This window comes from Pollicipes pollicipes, unplaced genomic scaffold, assembly GCF_011947565.3.
Source record: "Pollicipes pollicipes isolate AB1234 unplaced genomic scaffold, Ppol_2.1 Scaffold_6052;HRSCAF=7182_pilon_pilon_pilon, whole genome shotgun sequence".
NCBI classification, from domain to species: Eukaryota; Metazoa; Arthropoda; class Thecostraca; order Pollicipedomorpha; family Pollicipedidae; genus Pollicipes; species Pollicipes pollicipes.
The window spans coordinates 11,359,917-11,385,617 of record NW_023596805.1 but is presented as its reverse complement, the minus strand read 5'-3'; the positions used below and the strand labels follow the sequence as shown (position 1 = coordinate 11,385,617).

General features: G+C 52.4%; 1 pseudogene; it reads left to right on the top strand.

Annotated features, from left to right (window-relative positions):
- Positions 1-203: 203 nt before the first annotated feature.
- On the top strand, positions 204-25,701 carry LOC119104788 (GATA zinc finger domain-containing protein 1-like; annotated as a pseudogene).

Here is a 25,701-nt window from a genome sequence, read left to right as displayed (position 1 = left end):
GCTCCAGCCGCGCCTGCGCACGCTGCTCGCGCGCCGACGCGGAGCCGACGGCCGACGCCGCCGAGCCGCTCTGCCGGCTCTGTCAGCGCACGTCGGCCGCCGCCGGCTGCTCGTCGCCGCCGCCGGGAGCCGGAGCCGGAGCCGGAGCCGGAGCCGGAGCCGGAGCCGGAGCCGGGGCCGGAGCCGGAGCCGGAGCCGGAGCCGCGGCCGCCCAGCTGCCGCGACCAGAGAGCAAGAGGCCGGTGCGCGCGGCCCGGTTCCGCCGGCTGACGGCGGCGGCCCGGCCCAGCGTGCCCAAGGGCAAGGGGCGCCGCATCATCTTCAAGAAGAGCGTGAGTACCGCGCGGCGCCCTGCTGCCGGCACGTCTGTTCGGGAATGTGTGACAGGACTTGCTCGGCAGTGACCGAAGAGCAGTGGCTCGTCAACCATTAGAGATGAGCAAGGATGATGGGAGAGGAGACGTCTCAAAAGGCGGGCTGGGCGTTATCGATGTATCTGAATGAGGGGGCGGGGAGAGGCGAGCATCCTTGCCAACAGCGCGAGCGTAGGAAATATGCAGGTGAACCCAAACACGGTTATGAATATTGTGCCTCAGTCATTTCATCACACAGTTCATGTAAAGATTACGTTTTTTTTTTGTTTCGTCTTGTCAGGTTTTTCGTTTCGTTTTTATGTTCCTGTTTTAGGAGAACACCGTTGCCAGTGCAGGTTTTGTGCAGCTATCTTCTACGCAGCTAAAATCAGCCGGATGGACTCGAAGGGCACGCTGAGAGCGCGCTGTTTGAGTTTCAGAGATGCACCTCAGTGTGTCCTCCAGGGACATAATAAGCGGGACAACCTACAACGATGAGTGTCCCACTCTGACCGCCTCAGTGGAATGCGAACTATTTATCACCCATGCGCCAATGCTGAATGCTGTTCTCTGTCAGGAGTAAGGTTTCCTTTTCAGTTTCTGCTCAGTTTGAGTGTGCTTTGGGCTCTCCCCGACCCCCAACTTAAAGGAGGAAGTGGGCCGAATCCGGGGAGAAATCCGTTCGTTGTCGTATTTAGGGGGGGGGGGGGCAGGTTTCGCCTTTCTTATACTACAGCCCTAATGCATTTTGCGAAACTACGTCCCCGCCGTTTGACGATGATGCGGATAAGGCTTAACTGAAATCTCCTTGCTTACATGTGACGCATTGTTTTCTTCGCGGGCTGGTGGATGGTTAACTGTGGACTTAGGACAAACTCTGGACGCTTGGAAAGTATTGCTCGTCAGGACAATAGACCAAGTCTGCAATGCCATTCCCATCATGGAGGTTTTGTGCATCTGGTACCTGAAGTTTTCGAAATTGCATTTTGGGATGTGATAATTCTATACGTCAATATGCCGCAGGTCACCAGCTGCGAAATAGTCGCTCTCTACCGACTTCCTGGTGTGTACTTGTGCGAAGTGTCTGGCCCATTTTATATACTGTGTGCGGCGTAATGGAGAAATGAGATGAGCGTGTTATGGGTTGGCATGTACACATCGTTGAGCAGTCAGCTCTTCAGCTGTCGTCCGGTGTTGATTGGTCTTGAGAACGACCGGCAGGTCTTTTACCTTCAGACATGTATGCGTTGCAGCCTCGGAGACGTACGTGGTATATGTTGGTGGTAGACGGAAAAGACCGTTTTTGTGAGGGAAAGTCGCTATTTCAGTAAAGACAAATCCGGAACCAGAAGTTACAGCTGTGAGGGATAAAGCCGAACACGGTGCCATTGCTCAGAAATTGTTTCGGTCCGAAGCCAAAGCTGAAGCCTGCTGCTGAAAATGGCACAAAGCCGAATCCAAAGCCATACGTTGTAAGTAGTGTCCTAGAATTGCTGACTGGGTGTAGTGACAAAATGTTTGTTTTCCCTGACCCCATCTTAACAGAAGCCAGAATTATGTCTATTGTGTTTGACTTGGTGATGGGCTGATGTGTAGGAGTCCAAGGTTTTTTGTTTGAGTGTTTTATGCTTGTTGAATTTTCTGTTGTTATTTTGTTATTTAATTCCTTTGCTTTATTTTGTTTTAAAATGCTGTGGAAGGGAATTGAAAAGCGCAGCATCAAATTATTGGTGTGAATAATTTGTTATGCTCATAATACTGTCTGGAAATTACTATGCTTTAACGCGCCCCCGGTTGGCCGGCTAGATACCCTTCTCTCAGGGGGAGGGGGGGGGGGGGTCAATTTGCCTCCCCCTGAGATCTCGCGAACTAAGAAAGTTAGAGACACCAAATTGACAGGGCGTCTTGACCTATACGTGAACGCACTTAGGTTAAGGTTTCAGCTTCCTAGGTCATGACATTTAGGTCGAATAAGGTCAAACAAGGTCAAATTCCAGGTTGGTCTCCAAAGCGCCCCCGGAACCTAGGCAACTGTCTCTAAGGAAAAGTTCAAGCCCATTTGAGGTCATTGACCTTGTTTGACCCTTCGAGGGTTATGGTGACCAAACTGATACAAGACTGATCTGCGTTTTGCATTTGAATAAGCGACAAAGATTACACTGGGCAGTATGTTCCTAAAACAAAACGTTCGACCCGGGTCATCTTAGGCCAATGACATGTTCTGACCTCTAAGAAGTTAGTTGAAGATGTATAATGCGGTTCCTGCTTTTAATAGATTCGAAATGAGACCAGAAACTATCCCATACAGCAAGCCCTAGAGTAATAAATCAGGTTTTGACCTTGGTCTGACCATCATACCCGACCTTAGGTCCCTAGAAATTGCCTTCGCTGAAACCATGGGCTGACTTTGACCTGTCATAGGTCAGCGACCTTACAAGGTACATCTAAAATTTGTATGTCAAACGATCCGCTATGCAATTTTCTACAACTATGAAAAATTTGGCGCGGCTACGCCGCGCCGTTCAGAAACCATTCGGGAAAAGCCCTCGGGGGTCAATTTGCCCCCCCCCCCCCCACTCCCCCCCCCCACCCGAGCGCGTGTCAATGTATTCTGTTTCACTTTAATGGCCTAAGATATTAAAACACGAAATGGTTTTGTCAGGTTCCTGATATTACGTCCATGCCAACTTGAAATAGATGTCTTTGTTTGCTGAAGCATCAGTCACGAGCTCATAAGTTCCATCTTTTTTGTGGATTTTTTCACTCCCGCATGGTCTTTTTGCGATGAAATGTTTCACTCCCACCCTAGTTCAAAAGCGATTCTAGCTCCCTGGCTGTAAGTGACATTAGGGCTGTAGGGCATTGGGTCAAAGCCAAAGCCAAAGCCAGCCAAGGAAAATCGTTCAAATCTGAAGGTGAACATGAAGCCATTAAAGGAAAATTGCGGCCAAGCGTGGGCGGTGGCCGGCTTCGCCCCGTACCTGCTGCCAAGTCCTGGTAGTTTGCTGTAGCCTGGAGCTGACTGAGACGGCGTGTGGACCGCAAACCCGCCAACCGTCGACCGAACGCTCCCAGGGCCTTGGGTTTCGTCTGGGGGGGGGGGGGGGCAGCGGGTTACTCGCACCGCACATTCAAAGTGGCACCCTCGAAGTCGGTACGGATCTGGGCGAACGGTGGAGGGGGGGGGGGGGGGGAGGCTAGGCCAGGTGGGGGAGTTGGTTAAAGTGTGTGAGGGAGCGGTGCCGAAATGGGCCGCCGGGTGAACCTTGCCACCGCTGGCGTCATCAGCTATAGCCAAATGTGACGAAAGCGGTCAGGTTCGGCTGAAACGAGCCGGACGTGTCGGCTGGTGCTTAACTCCGGCGCTGGCGTGCGCTGCCAGCGGAGACTGCAGCGTCTGGCGCCGTCTTGGGGCGGGGAAGGGCAACCAGTACACAGGGTAACGGGTACGGTGTACCGTGCCCGCAGCGAGCGCAAGGCTGGTTTGCTGTTTTGGAGGTGCAGCGGATTTACGTGAACATAAATGAAGGGGAAGAGAAGAAGGCCTGTGTTGTAATTAGTCAATCACTGCGCACGATGTGGTGTTCTGGGAAGAAAGTCGTTGGGTCAGGAAGTCATCCGTCATTGGGAATTCATTCAAAGATACAGGTCTTGACCGCTCTTATTGCTTCCGGAAAATGTACTTTGCATGGCTGGCTGCTTGGAAATATCTGATTCATTATGTGTCAAGCCATTGTGAATCGTTCGTAACAGTTTTGGTGTATTTCGTGGCCACGGCTCATCTGGATGTGATATATCTAGTTCTGCGATTCCGGCGTATACTTAACGCATAAACACCCGGTGAAGATCGCAGCGTTACAAAGACCCAAAATGTATGCATAAACGTTGCTGTGACAACAATATTTTTCTTGCGAAAAATTTGTTAAACTCAACTCAGGTGGTTGTATATCTTACAGACATTAAGTTTTCGCTGTACTGCTTGCTAATAAGAATAGGTAACTCAGCCTGACATCGGTAATGAGCGCAAAAGTCATTCGACGCCGGTGTGCACAAAAGCCTCAGATCGTGACGATGAGGCGGGCGGGATCCATCTGGCGCCACACCCAGCACGACGCTCCATTCGTCTCACCTCCAGGTCCCAATAATTCTGATCCCAATCGAGTGAATTCTTGGATCGTGTGTCTGCTGATAAGTATTTAGTTGGAATATCTCAATTGTATGCTTAAGTTCACATCTGGAATCCAGTTGCGCATTCAGAGAACCTTCGGGTCCTAATAACGTCGCTGGTCGGGTGAATTCTTCGATCGTGTGTCTGCTCGTTAGTGTTTGAAATAGAACATGTCATTTGAATGCTTTAGTTCATGTGTGGAATTCAGTCGTGCAGATAGAGATAGGAAGGTTATGAGTGGGCCGCGTCTGAAAGCGGGATCAGATGTGCGGTTTGCATAATTATGCTAACGGCCGTTGTGTGATTCGTGGTGGTCTTGTTATCACCTTATGAGGCATAGTTTAATCATAACACCTCGCGTCCATGCAGCACACTTGGGGTCTCTGTCGGTCCCAAACCATCGTCGCTACCTAGGGCGCCATCGACCCAATGAGGGCCAGTTCCAGTATGCGCGTGCATCACGTGGAGCATATTTTAGGATATATATGCTAGGCTACATATGCTGGGATATCATAAAGCTTGTCATCAGGGCAATGTCCATTTGAGAGCTCCTCAACGACGCATGTCGTTAGGACTGTCGCGTCCCAAAGACGGACATATGAAACAGACCAGAATTCGCCCTGCGGCACCGGTTATATCCAATCTCGAGATAAACAGAGCCATGTCGGACCGCCAGATGTCCTGCGCCGCCCTCCATATCTGCCGGGTCGCGGCCCCTCGGCACGCAGGTGTTTTAGAGGAGAGGCACTTCGCTCAGCCGCCGCGCGTGGAGCGCTCGTTAGCCACCGAACAGATGTCGGGACCGCTGATGGCCAGATGTGAGGGCGACGCCTACATCGGGGTGTGGCGGGACCGCCGATGGTGGTCCTCGCTTGGTGGGACCGTCGGTGGCTGGTCCTCACGTGGCGGGACCGCCGATGATCGCTCCTCAGCCCGCGACACGGCCGGCGGGGCTGCGGCATGCGGCAGCTGAACAAATCAGAGGTTTTCTGGTTTTCACCGAGGTTTTCTGGTGAGGGCGAAAAAGCCGGTGAAGTTTTTTTCTGGTTGACGGCTTGCTTTTGTTGTTTTCGCAGCCCATTCCTAGCAATCAAGGTTGAAAAGGGCCAAGGTGACTTAAAGAGGTTGTCTACAACACTGATCTTATTTCTGGCGGTGTTATGTTCGTTTTTATCGACTTTTCTTTAATGTTATTTCCCAAGGCAATCAAGTACGGGATGATGTTTTTATACTTCTTCCCGCTAGAGGACGGAGAAGATGATTGACTTTTAGCCCTTGGGACGCCTAGGCGTCTTAAACCAGCTAGTTTTAAACTTAATTTATTGAATCTTAGGACGTCTCAAACTAATTATTCTGTTGTATTGTACCTGCGTACGAGTTGAAAACAAAACAAATAAAAAATAGACAGGCGCGGCTTACATAAGCTACAGAATGTCATACAGACACCGTGTACGCAAGTGAGCATGCATTGTAGGCGTGGTAACTCTTTCTAACAGATACATCAAAATGGACATTTCGATCAAGTCAAGACGTCATTTTGAGATTTCCCTAACTTCAGATAATGTCATGTATATTTCCAGCACATCAGTCCACCCACGCAGTTCCCTTCCCGGTCTAATGTCAACAGACAGCGTCAGCGATTTCCGCTCTGTGAATGCGCTCCGGTCATGGTCACGCCGCTCAGCTGTGTCACGTAGCGCCACCTTAACACGTCACCTCAAGTGAATCAGACCTGTTCCCTGACGCATATATGTCAGCCTGATAACGGGCTGATGAAAATGCATGGGGTTCTCAAACCTGTCTCGCCAAATGCCCTTCCTGGGCCATCACTGTACTAGTTATGTAATAATCATCTGATGACACATCTTGTGTGTCATTAGGGCTTCGCGCCGCACTCAGCTGTTGAGGTCGCACGGCGTCGCACGCCTCTCGCCTTTGCGGGAAATGCTGGCACCGCGGGGAATCGAACCCCGTACCTTTTGGTTTCCCATCCGCGGCGCGTGTCCGCCACAATACCGGTAGCCGGTTTTGCACGGTCAGCTGTGATATCAGCACGGTCGGGGCACGCCACAAGAGGTCCGAGATGCGACTTACAGCGGTTCTTAGTCATGCTATACCGGGAAAGACTGGTGGCCCGTTGTCAGTCGTAATCACCGCGACAGTGCGGTGAATCAGAACGTATCAATTCGGCATGAGCCGCTCTCCACCACTGCGAAACATTAGGATGGTCCCTAGTTAGTTACTGGGTTTTAGGGGTGCGTCAACTACATTGGTTATTTGCGCCAATAATATGGTCCGTTACACCCGCCTCTCATGGTTAGCGCTTCCACACCCGCACCTCCATTCGGTAACAGCAACGAGCGATTCCAGTAATTGTCGTGAAGCCAGATAGTCATGATTGTGATGATATCAAGCTCACCACTAAAATGTTAGCCGCTCGCATTCATCAACGTTGGTTGGTTTAGAAAATGCGTCGCATAAAGTGCAGCAGCACGGCTGTGTGCCAGAGGTAGAGGCTTATTGCATCCTTTTTTTGTCGCACCACGCAAGGACCACGCAATAACTGGCAGATAATTTTGCTCCATGGAATTTGTTCGAAGAGAATTGACTACTAAATTGTACCACTTCTAAAATGTAGAAGTCAAAAATTCGAAGAATGCCCTCTAAATTGTATGAAGAGTCCAAATATTACGGTCGAAAGCTCATTTTTACCAAGTTTAAGTCCCATGAGCGGATCGGAAGCTTTGAAAGAAAAAGTTATATTTGAATGCATTTATCCACGTATGTTTTTCTTGGTCTAATACAGAGGTGATATAAATGCTATTTCTTTCGTTTTTCTGACCGTCAAAGATGCGATCTATGGCGTAAGATTTCAAACAACTTCTCATCCAAATTATGCATCGGCTCCCTTTTATACATGTGATAAATGCATCGGATCCACTCACCAGCTGTCCAAATTTATTGATTTCTGTATTGATAACGAACTGCGAAATTAATTCGCCAGCGTTTGATAAACACCCAAGAGAGACTAATTCATAGCGAATGAAGGAACTCATTTGAAATATGGCAGTTATTTTTATCAAAAACATCACATTTCAAACACTATCATGACATATGTCACGTTTTGAAACCTGTATTGCGGGTTTTTCGTTCGTAACATGGCTCAATGACATCAATGCTATGCCTTTCCAGCTTTGATGCCTCACCAAGTTAAGTCACTTTTTCGTCTATAGCTTCAGGATGCAAATAGCGCAGCTAATACAGCAAAGCGTTTTTTCGTTATTTACCTTTAGTTGGAGCCTTGATAGCATTGGCTAAAAGGTATATATATATATATATATATATATATATATCGTATTGTGTCTATCATGGCTGTTGTAAATAATCCTGTTTGTATGTGGTGAATGTTTGAAAATACTTAAGTCAATTTGGTATCATGGAACGGAAATAATGTCTTTAAAAACGCGCCTACTCATATCTCGTGTTTATGCATAAAAAGCGTGTCCCCAGCATTCTGGTTTTGGAGCAGCGACGGTTTTCCAGTCACCTTGCACGGCAACGCGCGGCCTGCGCAGACAGTTCCGACTCAGCTGATTCCACAGCCCGCCCGCGGCGGACCGAGATAGGTACAATAACGGAGCCATACGTCATAAATGTATGCTCTAAATACATAGCTTATTCACCGTTATACTCAGAACTGAACAATGTATACGAGTGATTTGTGGCGGTGCGAGATATGATGTCTTAAATATGAGCGTGAAGATATAAAAAAATTGATTGTCGGGAAAATTTAATATTTGACCTAGCTGGGAAACGGCAGGTCCCCTCCCATTTATCCCATTACCCCAGTATCGGTGTGTGTTATGGAAAGCAGCGAAGCGGGGTGAAAAGTAAACAAGAACTTATGTTTTATGGACATCTAATTACTAATCTTACCTATCTTCAGCGCGTGATCTATAGCCAGAACTTGCTTCGAAATATAATTTTCCTACAATTTTCCTACAATTTTCTAAATCCTACAATTTTCTTCACCATAAGACACATTTTGATGCCCCGCCAATCCAAACCCTCCAGTGCGATGCTTCCACGTAACGTGCTGACTTGAAAACGCTTTAGGTCGCAAGGTGTTGGATTGTCATCAAAATGCAGACGTGTCAATTTTTGACCGATTCTAACTATGTTAGGGGACTGTAACCCCAGTGCCCCTCCTAGATCTGCCGGTCTCCATAGTTCGATCACTACTGTGAGCAGTCGATCGTAAAAGTCGATCGGCCATTCCCGCAATGATAATGAAGTGCAATTCTTGTTTGGTGTAGACGTATATTTCTTGTTTGTGCTTGCTGCGAGGGCGGTGTGAGCCGTGACACGATGTGGTGGCGTGTCAGTTAGCAGGTGTGCAGTTACGTCCGTGATGCGAGTGAGGGGGAGAGCGAGAGAGAAATAGAGATGGAATGTCAGTTATTTGAGAAGGAGAAGAGTGCCAAAGCTGTGGCGTTTTGTCTGATGGAATGGAAGGCATAGCAGAGGAGTGAGCGTGAGCAAGCAAACCATTCCGTTGGTATGCATCAAGACCATCATTCGATGCCTGCTCCGGCGCACTAATGCTTACAACTAATCAACCTTAATATTAAAGTAATGCAAACTTTGCATGCATATATTTCCACACTACGCCTGCTGGCTTGTCCCTGCACGTGTACTTAAATAGACTGGGATATACCATACAATACGGAGCGGCAATTAACCACCACTTACATGCAGGCTGAAGTACCGCTAGCGTGTGCTTAAAAGGAAGGCACGGATCATCAACATTTAATGCTTCAACGCGCATCGTGGTTTCTCACCAGGCAATCTCGAGCGTCTTAGCTCAAGGCCGCGCTGCCCTATTCTCAAACGTCATATATTCTCGGAGCATGAATTCCGCACAGGCCGCTAACAAGGGCCTGCGGCGGACGCGGTTACGCGGTAAACCTGCCGCACCAGGAGCGCTGGGCTTCACCCATCGTACGTGATGCGAACCATTGCACGAGTGACCTGTTTATGGTCAACAAGAATATGCATTCTACGGGCGATGTGGTCGCAAGGCCCTGGATTGTCGTCGCTTGATACAGCGATCAGAAGCAGGATTTGTGCAATCTGCACCCGGAATGTCTGGACCGCCATGTCGGTGGATGGATAGACGGGGCTTCTTCTGCCAGGAATTTAACGGGTTCACTGGAGGAGCCTTGGATGGATCTCGTTTGCTGAAAAGGAAAGGAACATAATTCATGGGATTAAGGGTGCCTTTTGTGTTCAGGATTTCTGTGGAAGGGATGCGCAAAGCATAACATCAAAACACTAGTGTTGCCAAGTTTGGATGCTCAGCACACTTTTTCATAATTGCTTTTCCTAAGTGTTACGCGTTAGGGTAATAGCCTGCCATGTGAGGAAATAAAAGAAAAATACATCGTTGTTATGTTTATGAGACAAATTCCGTGTCGAATGAGAATGCATGATTTTGTTTGTTGGAGCATCTCTCACTGACGCATTCAGTTCCAGCTTTTATGATTTTTTCGTTACTGTATAGTCTGTTGAAGTCATTTTTCACTCCCACCTGAGTTCAAAAGCAGTTCTAACTTACATGGCGCGCACGTCTGGATTCCTTAAGCCCGAATGGAAAAGAAGGCAAAGTTCGTTTTATGATTAGCCCAAAACGTTGGTTAGTTCTATTCAGTTTTCCATTCACGATCTTCAAACTTTCCTAGAGTGTTCTGTCCATCTCTCAAACCTTGGTGCTGCACCGTCCTCTACTCAGACTGGAGAGTGGGACGGGTCAAGAGTCCGGTATGATGGGCACTGCGACAATCATGGCGCTGAGACAGGAGTCTGCACTGAGTTCTAAGTCAGCACTGCCTGGAATCCAGCACTGAGACTTGAGCATTTCGTGAGACTAGAGTCTGACACTGGAACCGTGTCGTGGCTTGACACGGAGACTGGAGTCTGGTGCGGCTGCTGGAGTCTGACGCGGAGACTCCGCTGTTGGGCGGGACTGAGCCACTGTGGCTGGCCCTCTCGCGCCCTTTCGCTGACGCGGGTGTGCCGCAGCGTCCTCCGTCGGTCGTGCTAATCTCATCTGTCTCCCTTCACATGTGTCACCCCGCCTGTTTCACCTCACCTGTATCATCTCACCTGTATCACATCACATGTATCACCTCACCTGCTACCTCACCTGTCTCATCTCACCTGTTTCACCTCACCTCTTTCCTCACCCGTATCACTTTACCTGTACCACCTCACCTGTTTCAAGTCATCTGTCTCACCTCATCTGTCTCACCTTACCTGTATTACCTCACCAGTCTCACATCACCCGTATCACCTTACCTATCTCACCTCACCTGTCTCACCTCGCCTGTCTCACCTCACCTGTCTCACCTCACCTGTCTCACCTCACCCGTCTCACCTCACCTGTATCACCTCACCTGTCTCACCAGTCCTCACCTTAGTCGGTGCCCACCGGACGGCGAGCTGAGATCCGCCGGCCGAGTTCGCCCCTCCGGCTGTTGTCGCTTCGCTGCACGGCCGGCCGGCGACAGCGCCGCGGCGGTCCCCTCCACGTCGCGGCTCGGCAGCACCGAGACGACAGACTGGACGCGGCGCGGCGGCGGGCCGGCGGCGGCGCGGTCGCGCTCTAAAGTGGGGCTGGTCGGATCCGCCGCCGGGACTGATGATGCTGTGGGCGGCGGTTGCACGCGGTGATCGGCGGCGGCGGAACGGCCCGGCCAGAACAGGCGGCGGCACACGCGGCGCCGCGGCCGTTTACGTAACAGCGGCGCCGGAAGCGGCCGGCGGTCCGCTGTGCAGGAGAGCGTGCCGGCGGGCTGGCCGGTCCGACCTCGACGCCTCCTCCTCCTGCTCGTCCTGCCCCACCGTCGGCGCGAGACGCGTTACGGTGCCCGCTGCGTGGCGACCGTTAAACGCGCCCGTCTGCGTGACGGTGTAGCCCGGCGAGTGGCGTCAGCCTTCATCGAAGCGCGGATAAATGGCTGGCAGGCAAACCTCACAGGCGCGCTGGCGATAGGCGGGAATGCAGCACGAGGCTGCCAGGCTCTGTTTCATCGCAGCTGCGAGTGCTGCTTCAGACACTGCAGCACTGTCATTATGACAATGGCACCTTGCGTTATTGACGGACGTCCTCGCCTTGGTGGACAAAAACGGCACGACTCAAGTAATGTGTAGCAATATTCCGGCACCTTTGTGCTGAAGAATGGTAGTGCTGTTGCACGATGGTTGTGCGCGCATGCAGCAAGGTTGCAATATTGTTATACAACAGTGGTGCTGTGCGACATTGTGGACGCACGTTTCTAGCGCGGCGCGGGCGGCAGCATCGGCGTCCATTTTCAGCTCCGTGCGACAGTATTCCCGACGGCAGCTTTCAATACTTACGCGTGACATTTCGGCGATGGTTGGCATGGTCACTGCACGACAGGAGTCACGGGTTCGCATGATCACCGCACGACAGGAGCGAGTCGCGGAGTCGCGTGACTGCTGCGCGACAGGAGTCACGGGTTTGCATGACCACCGCACGACAGGAGTCACGGGTTCGCGTGACCACTGCACGACAGGAGTCACGGGTTCGCATGACCACTGCACGACACCAGTCGCGACAGCACTGACTCCAGCGTGACTGTAGTACGACAGTACTCAGTACACTGTCGATGCTCGGTGATGCCCAGAAAGTACCGATGCACCACAGTACCGGCACTTGCTGTGAGCACTGCTCGACATGGTCGATGCAGACTGTTGCATGGCATCGGTGATGCTCGGCATTTACACCGGAAATGACTGCCATAAGCGTATGGCAGCAGCAGCGCGCCGAATTTTGTTGCGCGCCCGACTGCGGCACCACCATAATGCACTGCTACGTTACGATGCAGGCTCATACATTTCTGAGCTGGTATGTGTAAAACTGAAGCTTGAACAAGGCCCATACGTTAACTTGAACTCAATCTGTCGCCATGTGCAAAGTGCAAATCAATTGGTTTGGTCTCGGATGCGTGGCAACCGCCTCCAGTGACATCTATTGCTAAGGGTGTGAACACGCCCGCTCTCGAAGCTCGCAATTCTCCAGCCGGCTTTCTGTGGGGAATCGCGCCAGGCGTGGTGGTGACAGCGTGCTCGGTGTTCGCTGAGGTGAGGGCGCGCCTCGGCTGGCCGCACTCCCCCGCGCTATCGTGCCCGCGAACCGCACGATCGGTGCAGCCGGGCGGCCGTCCCCCAGTCCCCCAGTCCGCCGCGCTGTGCATCAGGCCCGCGTCCCGTCCCTGCTGGAGGGACGGACCCTGTCCGGGGTCAGGGTCCAGTCAAGCATGGTTGCGTTGGGCCGGCTGGTGACGGCTATGTCGTCCACGCATGTCTTCCCGGGGAGGGGGGGGGGGGCAACTGGTTTGTCACGGTTGGCAGAAATCTTGCGTGAAGCCCAGCGTGGAATCGGTTTTATATGGAACATTTACATGTATATATATATATATATATATATATATATATATGTATATATATATATGTATATATATTTATTTATTTATTTATTTATATGTATGTATGTATGTATGTATATATATATATATATATATATATATATATATATATATGTATATATATGTATATATATATATTTTTATTTATTTATTTATATGTATATATGTATGTATATATATATATATATATATATATATATATATATATATATATATATATATATATAACTGAAGGTGTGTGAATGTGAGAACCAAATATAGCTGGGCACCGGGGGCCGCAGCGGGAGATCTCTCTCAACACGGGCTGGCGGCGGGCTAGCGCCGTCGTGATGTCACGTGCCGGTGCGCTGAGCTCGGCGACATGCCGCGCCGCCCACCCCCTGGGCGGGCGGCCGGCGCCGGGGCAACAGGGTGGCGCCTCGGGGATAGGTCGGCTGTGGTGTGCTTAGTGCCGGGTCCAGCAGCGTGCTCTCAGCCCGTCCGCTGTCGTCGGGCTGAGGTCTGAAGAGAGCACAGCGTCAGCTGTTTGTTAGCTGTAGTTCACGGAAATACCGGGATCCAATAGCCATATCAGTGTCAGCGGTTGACATCGTGGGGGCCGTGTTCGCCGTCTCCTTGTTTGGGAGAAATCGACGCCGCGTCCTTGACGGAAGTCGTATCTGACTGGTTAATAGTCGCGGTCGGGATTATCGCTGTTTGTCTGTCACCAGTCCGGTGGTACCCAGACCAAGACAGGGGCCCCGCCTGGCGCCCGTCTACCCTCCGCTTCGCCCTATTTTGCTCGGAGTTTGTTTTCCCTCAGAAAGTTGGTCAGCGGGATTTATTATGACGGCTTGCGGCCCGTCAGCGGCCGCCGTGGCGCTGAGTGCTCCCGACGAGTGTCACAATGAATGACGTACACTTTCACCTTCGTTTGGGGCAGCCCGTCCCTCCAAACCCGGACAGCCGGTGGCTAATCTGCAAGTCCGGGTCCGCTCCCAATGTACGTTTTTGTTGGTCTGTTAGGTTGCAGCGCTTGCTGGCTTAAGTGTTCCGCGTAGGCGTGTTTCACGGTTTGCCGTTCATGGTGCAGTGCGGTATTTATTGATATTGAAAACATCGACTCGCCCCTTCATTAGCTTACAGCGCTCAGTTTTCGTGATGACCACTCGATGGAGTTCGAAAATGTGGCTTAGATGCAGAGAAAACAACAACAGAACGAGACGCTATGCATCGCTGTGTTTCTGCTGTACATTTTTAAAGATTTGATCTGGAGCTTTTGAATGGATGGATTTCTGGGATCAGAGCTCACGCTAGGCAGTGCTTGTTGTGTGAGTCCTGGCCCCCGCAATCTGATCGTGCAATTCCAGTCAACGGCAGAATTTGGTGGCGAAGGTAGTGTTCGGCACGGTCTGTGCTATCCTTTGACGTCAGCTGACCTTGCGCGCGGCCGCTGCCACCGGCCGCGGGCCACATCGGTGAAGGACAAATAGCGAACGCCTTTAGCGACTCAACCCCATCTGGCCACAGGCGGATGCATCGGAAGGCGGGTGTTTTAACCAACTGAGCCAACGAGACGGACATGCAGTACCTGAGCAGGATGTCTAGCTAATGCCCGGGTTGTGGCGACAGATGTTGTCAGCAAAATTTAACCTTGCAGAGGAAATTTCACAATTAAATCCAGCCTTTCGTTTTTGTTTTTGTATGCACAAGACATCAAATCAGATTTGTGTTGACAGCTTACTTGGGAGCATGTGTGTCGGGTAGGCCGTGTTTCAAGAGTGAGTTGACGCGTGATTTCCTCATGCATTCGAGTTTTGAGTTGTTTTGTTAGGAAACCCCAGGCACTGACGTTATCAACGCCTCCTCCCACGACTAACCCCCGTCGAACCTGATAAAGGCTGCGAACGATACGCGGCTCGCCCACTGCCGCTGATACCATCACGAACGGCCGCCGGCCGCCTGTGCTCGGTTGACGTCACGGATACTGGAAGAGCCCAATCATGGCCCACCCAATGATCCCATCACAAACGGCCGCCGGCTGCCCGTGCTCGGGTGACGTCACGGATACTGGAAGAGCCCAACCATGGTCCACGCACTGATCTCGTCACGAACGGCCGCCGGCTGCGTGCCTTTGTTGTCAAGTCGCTGGAGACTTTTCCTGACGAAGTATTTCCAGATGTTGCTAAATGCGGGGCATGCTGCATGCGCCAATTGTGAATTATAGATAACCGTTTTTGTAACCTCCGGGAAAGGAAAATTATACGGACGTTATTATTATACGTATATACGTACGTAATTATACGTACATGGTTGTTTTGGAAATCAAAAACAAATCATGCAGCGGAGTTCTTTGGACCGAAACGATGCTACACATGACTGAATTCTACAGTGCGCAGGGGGGGGGGGGGGAGGATGAAGCTCCTTCATTTCCTTGTAGTCAATTTCTGCGTGGCGGATATTTGCACTTAAGAAAGTTTACGCAATCAGCCTGAGCCTCCAAGCACTCTCACCTATGGGTTCCCGCTAGGCACCAGTAGCGTAGGTATGGCGGGCATAGGGGGCACATAGATCCCCCTTAGGTTTCGAGGGCCCTTCGGCCCCTGGGGACCTACGAAGAAGGGCCCAATATAGGGGCCCGAAAGGCTAGCCGGATGGCCTTTCGGGTCACGGCCCGCGGGGCCTGGCACTCAGACACCAGACAAAGGGCTCTGCGCACCGCTCAGCAGCCGCCTGAGTCGATAAGGACCCGTATGTCTGCCAGATACCAGCAATAACGCACAGCCGGCTCCTCGTTGACATGGGCCTGAGGGCCCATTCTCCAAGCAGGGACAAAGCAGGAGCCGGTGGTTTACATTGGTCCGGGCCCCGGCGTCTGTCAGGGACCCACAACGCCTAAAAGCTCCCCCCCCCCCCCCGTGTTGGCATGGGAGCCCCGAGTCGGCCAGAGGCAGGGGCGCACCGGGGCCGACGATCAAGGGCCCTACAGGAGGGCTTGAGGACACCCGGCCTGCTGGGATGGGCCCTCAAATGACAAAGCGCGTTTGGCACCGATCGCGGACCTCCTGAGTTGATATGAGGCTATACGTCGGTTAGGCACCACCAGCACCGCACGGCCGGCACCTTGGCAGGGGCCTGAGATCCCACTTCGTAATCAGCTACAAAGCCGAGGCCAGCGACTTACACAGGTTGGGCTGCTGTGCATGTAAGGGGTTCACAGTGCCTAACAGAGGGTCCTGTGTTCACAAGGGGCCCCAAGCCGACCAAGGGCAATGTTCAGTGAGGCCTGCCGAGCGGTCAGGTGGCCCACCGGAACCGACGATCAAGGGCTCGGTTGGAGGGCATAGGGACCCGAACGACCGGCTACCGATTGCATAAAGAATTGTAGCCCATAGGGCCGCGCCCCAAAATATCCGTCAGAGGTTTCCTGGCACCGTTTGAGAACCCCTGAAGGCAATGCGAGTGTGTCAGTCGCTCAGAGATCACGATTGGCGAACAGTCAGCTCCCTGTCAGTCTGAATCCAGGTGGCCCATTTCTGAATCTGAATCTGAATCTGAATCTGAATCTGAATCTGAATCCGGGTGGCCAGGTGGCCCATTTGTCAAGGAGGAGCTAGGCCGGGGCCACGATTTACATTGATCCTGATCTTGATCCATTGATTTGCATCGATCCTGTCCCTGAGAAAACGATTGGACCCCTGTGTCGGTCAGGGGCCCACAGTGCCTAGCATTGGGTCATGTGTTACCCCGAGTCGGTCACGGGCTTTGAGGAGGTCCGAGGAGGGGCCTAAGGACCCCTCGGAACCAAAGATCGAGAATTCGATTTGAAGGCTTGTTGTCTTCGTGATTGGAGGCAGCGGGCCCCAAGCACTGGCCGTAGGTCACATTAAGGATCCCCCCCCCCCACGCCCGTAAGGCCGTGACCTCAAATGTTGATCGGAGAGCCTCTTGCATCGGTTGGGAACTCCTGCAGGTGCGGTTCCTTATTTCGGCCAGAGACCACCAACACCGAACAGCCGGCTACGTGTCGGTCTGAATGTGGGGGACCCATTTCCCAGGCACGAGCAAGGCTGAGCCCGCGAATTGCATTTCATTGAAAGCATGAGGGAGTCGGTCAGGAGCATTCAGTACTTGACAGGGGGTCCTGTTTTGGCAAGTGACCCGAGTCGCCACGAAACCGGGTCACTTCCAGGGGCTCGAAGGGCCTCCCGGGCCCTGAAATCAAGGACCCGATTGGAATCGGGCCCGACTCCCGACGCGTAGTGCCGTGACCTGAAATATCATTTCGAGGGCTTCTATTAGGACTCTTGCCAGTGTCCAGTCAGGGCCGCCCGGCCACCGCCTACTATCTCGACCGGGTGCAAAAGTCGCGAGTTTCGCAGACAGGATCGTCTGGGCGTTTTTCTCAGGGTTTTCTTCAGCACGTATCCAAATTAGTTACAAGCGCAACTCCATTCTGTTTTTTATACAAAATTCATCTTTGCACGCCTGAAGCTCGCAGACCCGGTATCCGAACCAATATTTTCCCCCACATCCTGTGCTACCGCTCAATCAGGGACCGGGCTGCCGCCTGCTATCTCGGCCGCGTGCACAAAGTTGCGAATGTCGTGGCCATATCTCGTCTCGCGGGCGGAGGGTCGGGATCATGTTTCACCGGTCATAAGGTCGATGGGCTGGTGCGAAATTTATGACCTTGTTACGCGTCGCGACCACGGTAGCGTTTCCAGGGCCCTACATGACCTCCGTGCCCCGGTGGCGGTCCGGTCGCTGTTCGCCCCTCGGATTGCTGTTAGTGAGCGCAGCACGAGGTCGGCGGTGGCCGGCGCTTCGGAGCTGCCTGCCTTTCGGGAATCTATGTCGCGTAGGGTGCGTTCTCATCGTTTGACCTCGTCCTGGAACCACCTACCACCGACCGTTATCCCCTCCCAGAGCCGTGCTGCGCTCATATCTACTTGACAAATGTGAAAAAGAGTGTTTTGTTCGGCTCTGTAGTCCGTTCTCAAGCGCTTGACGTGTTTTTATCATCGCTGCGTCTTCGTTTGTATCGTGTTACTTGTAGCCCTCCGATCGATCGGGTGTAATCGACTCGGATCAAGCATTAAGCCATACATATGGAACGATTCGTAGTAAATACATGACATGACATGACAAAAGTTCTCTATCCCTATGATATAGGGCCTCGACACGAGGCCAAATGGTCGGCTCCATGTCCGTTTGTGCCCTTGGGATCCAGTTCCCAAGCGGGAACGAGTCCCGGGCCCGCGATGTGCAATGTTTGGGCTCGCTGACACCATGAGGAGCTCATGTGTCTGCTAGGGCCACAGTGCCTAACTGGGACCCTGTGACGGCAAGCGGCCCCGAGTCGGCCTGTGGCGGTGTTTAGGGGGCCTGACGAGGACCCGAATGGTCCCTTAGGACAAAATATTCAGGGGCCGATTGGAAGGCCGAAGGGCCCGAAGGGCTGGCTGTAGGTCACATTAAGCACACTCGCCCGTAGGGCTGGGATCTCAAATGCCAGTAAAAGGACCTCTTGCACCAATTGGGGACCCCTGAGACAGAGCGTTCTTGCTTTCGGCCGGAGATCACAGACACCGAACAGTCGGCTCCGTGCCGATTTGAGTTTTTCGGGGCCCATCCATTTCCCAAGCAGAGACATGACCGGGCCCGCTATTTGCTTTGATCCGGGCCCCAACAGCAGTACGAGGCCCCTGTATCGGTCAGGGGCCCAGTGCACAACAGGGTGTTCTATGTCAACAAGGAGCCTCGAGTCATTCAGAAGAACATTTGCCCAACATTGGCCAACTTTGCCCAACAACAACAACAGGGACGGGGACGGGAACCCGAGTGACAGAGGACCTCTTGCGCTGGTTGGGAGCCTCTAACAATGTAAGGAAACATGCGGTCTTAAAATGAGTGTTCACATTAGGACAGTGGAAGGGTCCTCCGCCAGTTCCAGTACCGATCGTTGGAGCCTCCAACACAATTCCACCATGGGTCCGTTAAGCCGAACTGAAGTATTTCGTCCAATTATTGGACCACCTGCGGCGATCAGGGATGTTATTGCGTCAACAGGGGTTTCCGCGTCGATACAGGGCCAACTACGCGGGTCAGGCTTCCCGCGTCAGGGTGGGGATCGATGTGATATGAAGTATCCCTCTAAGGTCGTCCGGATCGACCAGGAGATACCGCCCCGTGTGGCCAGAATGGCAGGCGGAAGGCACCCCGCGGTAGGACGAAATGGCCTTCAGCCCTTGACCGGGAGCAACATTTGCCCCCAGTGTTCTACTCAAGGGGACCCTTGCCCGGAAAGAAATAGGAAGGCCAATTAGTGTTGAATGGAGTGGATCGAAATGAGTTCAAAAATGAACACGGCCTTTCTATGTTTATCAGATAACTCTTTATTCTGCAGAATCGATTGCTGAAACAAATTACATCGAAACATCTCAGCTTGCGCGCCTGAAATATCGGGAGCAAGGACAGCGATGGTCTGGATTGCACTTTCCGTAAAGCGTAGCGGCGTTAGCAACTGCAAATAGCACCAGACGGCGGACGCCGTGCGCGCGAGAACGACCGTCGTTAAACGATTATTCCTGATGTCTACCAAACATAATCCATACCGTTCAAAGATTAGACTGGGTGGTTCTTTTTTTCAGCTTTGAAGGTTGTCCTCTGGACAAATAAGCAGTAACGGCAGCGCAAAAATAGAGATTCTACCTTAACATTTCTAGTTCCACCGCCAGATTCCTGCACCCTTCGCGGTGCTGTGAAGACCTAATTCGTCCGTATAAGCATTGTAAAATCGCTAGGGAGAATTTATGCCCGGTTGATTTACGTAATTGAAATTACGTTGCATAATTTGCATCACTAATCGATTTGGACTGAATGCTGAACATTTTCAGACAAACATGGCTTACCCATATTGGTACAAACTGTTGGCCCTTTTCTGCCTACAATCCGCATTCGCGGGCTGCCTCACACGAGTGTAGAACCCAGATAAAAATACTGACGAAGGCTTTGAGTTCTTTTGGCATAGAAGGAGTCCACTGGACCTTTGTAAGATTGAGGGCGCCTACGATTTATTTCATGCAATCGTTTGGGGCATGGTTTCTTCCCTTTATTGACTTACAAGGCTCAGGCAACATTTATCTGGCGTTAGCTTCTACCTTCGTCTCCAGTCAATGACGGAAAAAGGAAAAAAGCAAAGAAAGGCATACCCTCATTAAGAGATTGGCCATATCCGACGATTTTGGAGGACCTTCACTATCAGGGGACCCTTTCTCATCCCTGCCTCCCCCTTCCAAGACCTGGCTGCGCGCCTGCGAGGCAGGTACTGTACCATTTGCTCAGGGGCTCCACATTCCGCAGCCACCCTTCCATCGGTTACGAGGCGGTACAGGGTAGCCACATATTTCGTGGCAAATACATATCGTATTCAGCGTGGTGGATAGAGGTCGGTTTCTGGAGCCGGAACAAGGAGCAGAATGCATGTTCAATCCGACAGTCGTTGCACCTACCATCGCCTTGAACGTGCCACCGAAACCAAAATTTGAGTACCACAGCTCGTCCTGTTCGCCGAGACCTCAGCAAATGTAGGGAAATTTCTAAAACAGCGCGGTGCCACCAGGGACCCGTGGAATTCTCGAGGTAAAAAGTCTCAAGCGACTTAGAAACAAACACACACTCGCCGACTGGTGTGACGTCAGAAATAAATATACGCTCGCCGACTGGCTGCGCTGGTGTGACGCCAGAAACCAATATACGCTCGCCGACTGGCTGCGCTGGTGTGACGTCACTAATTCTGGCTTCTCGTTGCAGGCTGTCCGGGCGCCACTGGCTGTGGCCACGCCGGTGACGTCGAACTGTTTGTTCCACAAGGTAATGTTCCGTGGCTGAATTGTATCCTCAGAGCATGCTGTGTCCCCCGCACGCGCGACTGTGCTCGAGACGGCTCATTGGAAGCTGATGTGCGGGATCATGCGCGCGTGCCAGAAATTCAATTTGTGTGTCAAAGCTGGTCTTCCAGTGAAGCTGATTTGTGTGCGTGCTGACCAGCTGCGCTAAACAAAAGCGGCATGCCTCGCTAGTTCACAAAAGGATATCAGCTGGCGCGAATGTCTTTGTTTGAAGCATGCGGACCAGTGTGGCATGTCCGGCTCGCTTTTCTTTTGACTGCAATCTAATTTTCTGGCAGAAAACAAGACGTTAGGACGGTAGCCAGGAAACTTAATCTGAAAACATTGCATTCTGTCCCCAATGTCCATTCTGTATAGTTCTTTAGGTACTCACGTATATCAACAACTTAACTGGCTACACTATAAACGACTGTGTTCTACGCAAACGATGCGTTACCCGCGCCTGACATTTGCGCACAACACGTAAGTTGTGACTCTCTAGAATGGCCACGATACCATAAAACAATGTGGCATCGGCTGGGTCACCTCTTTTAACGCGTTAAAAACGGTTCGGTATACCTTCACGGGTTCCGTGCGGTGTGCTCACAATGCGCTGATCAACTACAAGCAATCCCCTCTCCTGATATTTAGACAAAGCATCCAATTTCTCATAACTGCAAACTTCTTAGACTCACCCATTTGACCCCCTGAACTTAAACGACCGTGTTAAGAGCGTCTTAAAAGGAAGTGTCCCACTTTTGGGGCGTCTCTCAAAAACATACCCCATTGAAACCTCAGGACTAGTTACGCCTAACAATAACGCGAGGATGTGCCACTTCATCACCGTCAAGAGAATGAAGATGTCAACACACGTTGGAAAAGCAAGGGAAATGAAATGTGCTGCTCTCATAGTGGTGAGCAGGGGGTCAAAGGACATTTGTCCCGCAGAGTCGCCCGCATGAAATCAAAATTCTGACCTTTCAGGTGGATTTTGAGAAAACTCGTATTACTGATCAAATCGTTCGCGTCAGGTGAAACAATAGCTGAGAAGCCCAAGAAGCTCTGGTACTTCCTTTAAAGCTGTCAGCGCTCTTCTTGTGCCAACGTGCCCTATTAGCGACCTACCGCCTAGACACGTTCTAAACAACGAAACTTCTGCCATCTACATGATATCACAGTTGGCTCTTACGACAGAGAAGACGGCAGTTACATAACCGTGGTGGACACGAGCGGACCGAAGACGTTACGAAACCAGTTAGCGGGACTGGTGACACGGGAGTAGGTAGCGGGAACATGACGACTTTACTTTTTGACACGAGAGTGGCAGCTTCGAACGTAACGACTTTACTTTTTTGCAACGCAACCGCATTCTGCATGCCCCGTAATCGCCTCGGTACCGCTCTAGCGATCATGCGTGCCTGACGCCATCATGCTGCGGAACGATGGAAAGACCTTCCCGGTAGGTATTGGAATGTCTAATTCTGTTCCTCCTTTTCCCGTATGATTTGAGAACGGCTCGGAGCTTCCTCCACCGCCAGCCTGTTAGCGGGCTGTAAATTGGGAAACATCGACACCAGATGGCGTACGAGTGTTCATACGGAGCGCCCGCCAATTCATGAGTCAGCATCCTGCAGCCTCTCTGAACTTCTGCCCGTGAACACATCCCGGTGAACACACGACATGCTTTATGTTTTTGCCCGTTTTTCCACGTCCTCGACACGAACGGAGTTGTGAGGTGATCAGTGGAATACAACTCTTTCGTCCCTCGGATAAATGATACCGAAACAACTAAGACATGTTCTCTTGGGTTTGTGCGGTCTTCAACCGGCTTCAGATGGCTTAAGATGACCATCAATCGTTCTGTCCACACCGTCTTTACACCAATTAACGTCTGCTGGCGGCGCGGTGCCGGGACCTGACGATGCGTTTTGCCCGGCGTACTGCGGGAGGGGTGAGCAAGTCCTATCCCTCTTGAAAATCGTCCGCTTCCCCTTCTAGTTCCCTTTTCCTCTGGATAAGCTCTTTGATTAATGTGCCTACGTCTGTACCGATCCTCCTTTTCACTTTCTTTGTCCAACCAGTCTCGTGAAAAAAAAAATAATGAAATGAAAGCGGTGGCCTCGTCTAGGCAGATGTGCACGTGACAAGACGCCGTAACCAACCCCCGGCAATCGCGCCAGTCCGGTTCCCCGGTTACAGCGCCCCTGGATAATTGATTGTGTGAGGCGTGGTCTCCTTTTTATAGTGCCCTATAGTGGATTATTTTGTGTGAGACGCTGCTGTGTTAATCTGGGGCGCTCTCTAGTTATGGCATGACGCTCTCAATAGCGTGTTTGTTTGGCAGAATAGTTGTGATCATACAGTTGTAAGCTAAATTTTCATATAAGGTGTTATCTTTGCGTGAAGTGTTTATCACAGTAGCTCACAACATACTTGGCACGTGCTCGAGCATTCGAACCCTTGTGAGCAAAGTGGTGAGTATCTCAACTGGCTTCTTGTGGCCGGAGATTTCCGTTTCTGATGTGGATCTGCTGCTAGGTGAGAACTGTGCTGTTGATCGCGGTCGTTTCATTGGCTTCATTTCCGTCTTTGCCCGTAGGGTATGCACTACGGTAGCGCGCCGCTGGTGTCATTTCCCTCCGCGTTATCGTCCGCCTTGTTCCGTAGGGCATCTACTACCAGGTGGGGGACATCGTGTCACTGGTCTCGCTGGAGGGTGAGACCTACTACGCCCAGATCCGCGGCCTCATGCAAGACCAGTACTGCGAGAAGTCAGCCGTCATCTCCTGGCTGCTGCCGACGCAGGCCAGTCCTCCCCCCGAACGGGAGTTCGACCCGTCCACCTACGTCATAGGTGAGTGCGGGCTACTGCACCTACCAGCCAGGCGATGGCCGTGGATGGAGAGCTGGCCGCGTGGGTCACGTCAGGTTCGGAATATTCGACCGCGAGATAAGTAAATAGACCACCGACGTTGTAGGCAGTTGTGGACAGCCTGTGAGAAACACGTTATCCCATAATTTATACAGTGGCAGCTGCCAGGTACAGGGATTGACCTTCGGCTGGCGTTCTGCCCATCCGATTACCCCTTGGCAATTGCAGATATTTTTCCTCATGTTGGCGTTGGACCCTCCGACCTGCATGTCATTACTAATCGTATTGGCATTGCGTCTGTGAACAAGAGGACCCTCTGACCTGTATGTCATTACTACTCGAACTGGCGTTGCGTCTCTGAACTAGAGGACTCTCCAACCTGTATGTTATTACACCGAACTGTCGTTACCACTGTGAACTAGAGGACCCTCTGACCTGTATGTCATTACCACTCGAATTGGCGTTGCGTCTCTGAACTAGAGAACTCTCCAACCTGTATGCTATTACTACTCGAACTGTCGCCACTGTTAATTAGAGGACCCTCTGATCTGTATGTTATTACTACCCGAACTGTCGTTGCCACTGTGAACTGGAGGACCCTCTGACCTATATGTTATTATTACTCGAACTGTCGTTGCCACTGTAAACTAGTGGACTTTCTGAGCTGTATGTCATTAATGTTCGAACTGTCTTCACCACTGTGACCTAGAGGATCTCCTCCTATTCTCGATAAGGTTCTCGGCCGTGACCGGCACCTGGGCCAGTGCCACCATGCGTGAGCCCCGAGGTGCGAGGCGGTCATGCTCGTGTTAACTGACTAGATCACCCGTTCCCGTTACCTTTCTCGGCTGGGAGTCGGCATCAGCGGTGTGTCAGGCATCAGTCTCACTTGGGGCGAACGAAAACGCTCACTACGCGAACGCGCAAAACCGAAATACGTGTGTATGCTTCCCTTCGATGTAAATAGTTTGCGCAGAATGCGCGTAGCTTTGGTCTGAATACCCAGCTGTCATCGCCGGGCGACGGCTCGCTTCTCTGAGTGCGCTGATCCGGACCAGCCTCAGGCCATTGGGCCTCATTCTATGCGTGACCTGTGGTGGCCCCTGACTGTCCTGGCTGTATGCTGGCGTCTGCCTGCCGTCGCTCGTGTGTGCCGGCCGTCTTTGGTCCGGCGGCTGGGCGGCCGCGGCGCCCCAGGCTGCCCGTCTCTGGCAGAGCGGCCGGGCGGGTGCGGACGTCCAAGGATGCCACAGAGATGTCGGGGCCGGGCGGGCGCGGCGCCCGGGCGCCCGTCTCTGTCCCGGCGGGGGCGGGCGCGGCGCCCCAGCTGCCCGTCTCTGTCCGGCGGCCGGGCGGGTGCGGCGCCCGAGGCTGCCCGCTCTGTTCTCCCGGCGGCCGGGCGGGTGCGGCGCCCCAGGCCTGCCGTCTCTGGCCCGGCCGGCCGGGCGGGTGCGGCGTCCCAGGCTGCCCATCTCTGTCCCGGCGGCCGGGCGGGCGCGGCGCCCCAGGCCGGCCGTCTCTGGCCCCGGCGGGGCGGGTGCGGCGCCCGAGGCTGACTGCTGGTAACCTACGACGGCATGCTGACGTGCCGCAGGACCGGACGAGGACATTCCTCGGAGCTGGACTGCATGCGGCTGGTGTGCAGCGCGCCCTCCGACTACTTCCGACACGGCACGCGCCGTACCCGACGGCAGCGCGCGCCGGACGCGCCGGCTTCGTGTTCAGCCGGCTGGGTCCGCGCGCCATCCCGGCCCACCGCGCCAAAGAGTTCATGGTGATGGGGCGGCTGGCGGCCGGGGATGCCGAACGGAGCCGCTGGGGAGCTGGAGGACACGATCTGATGCCGCTCGAGCAGTCGGTGGAGAGGAATAGACCACACTACCACGTCCGGACTGGGGTGTCTGGGGCTTGGGGGCGTGTCGTCTGA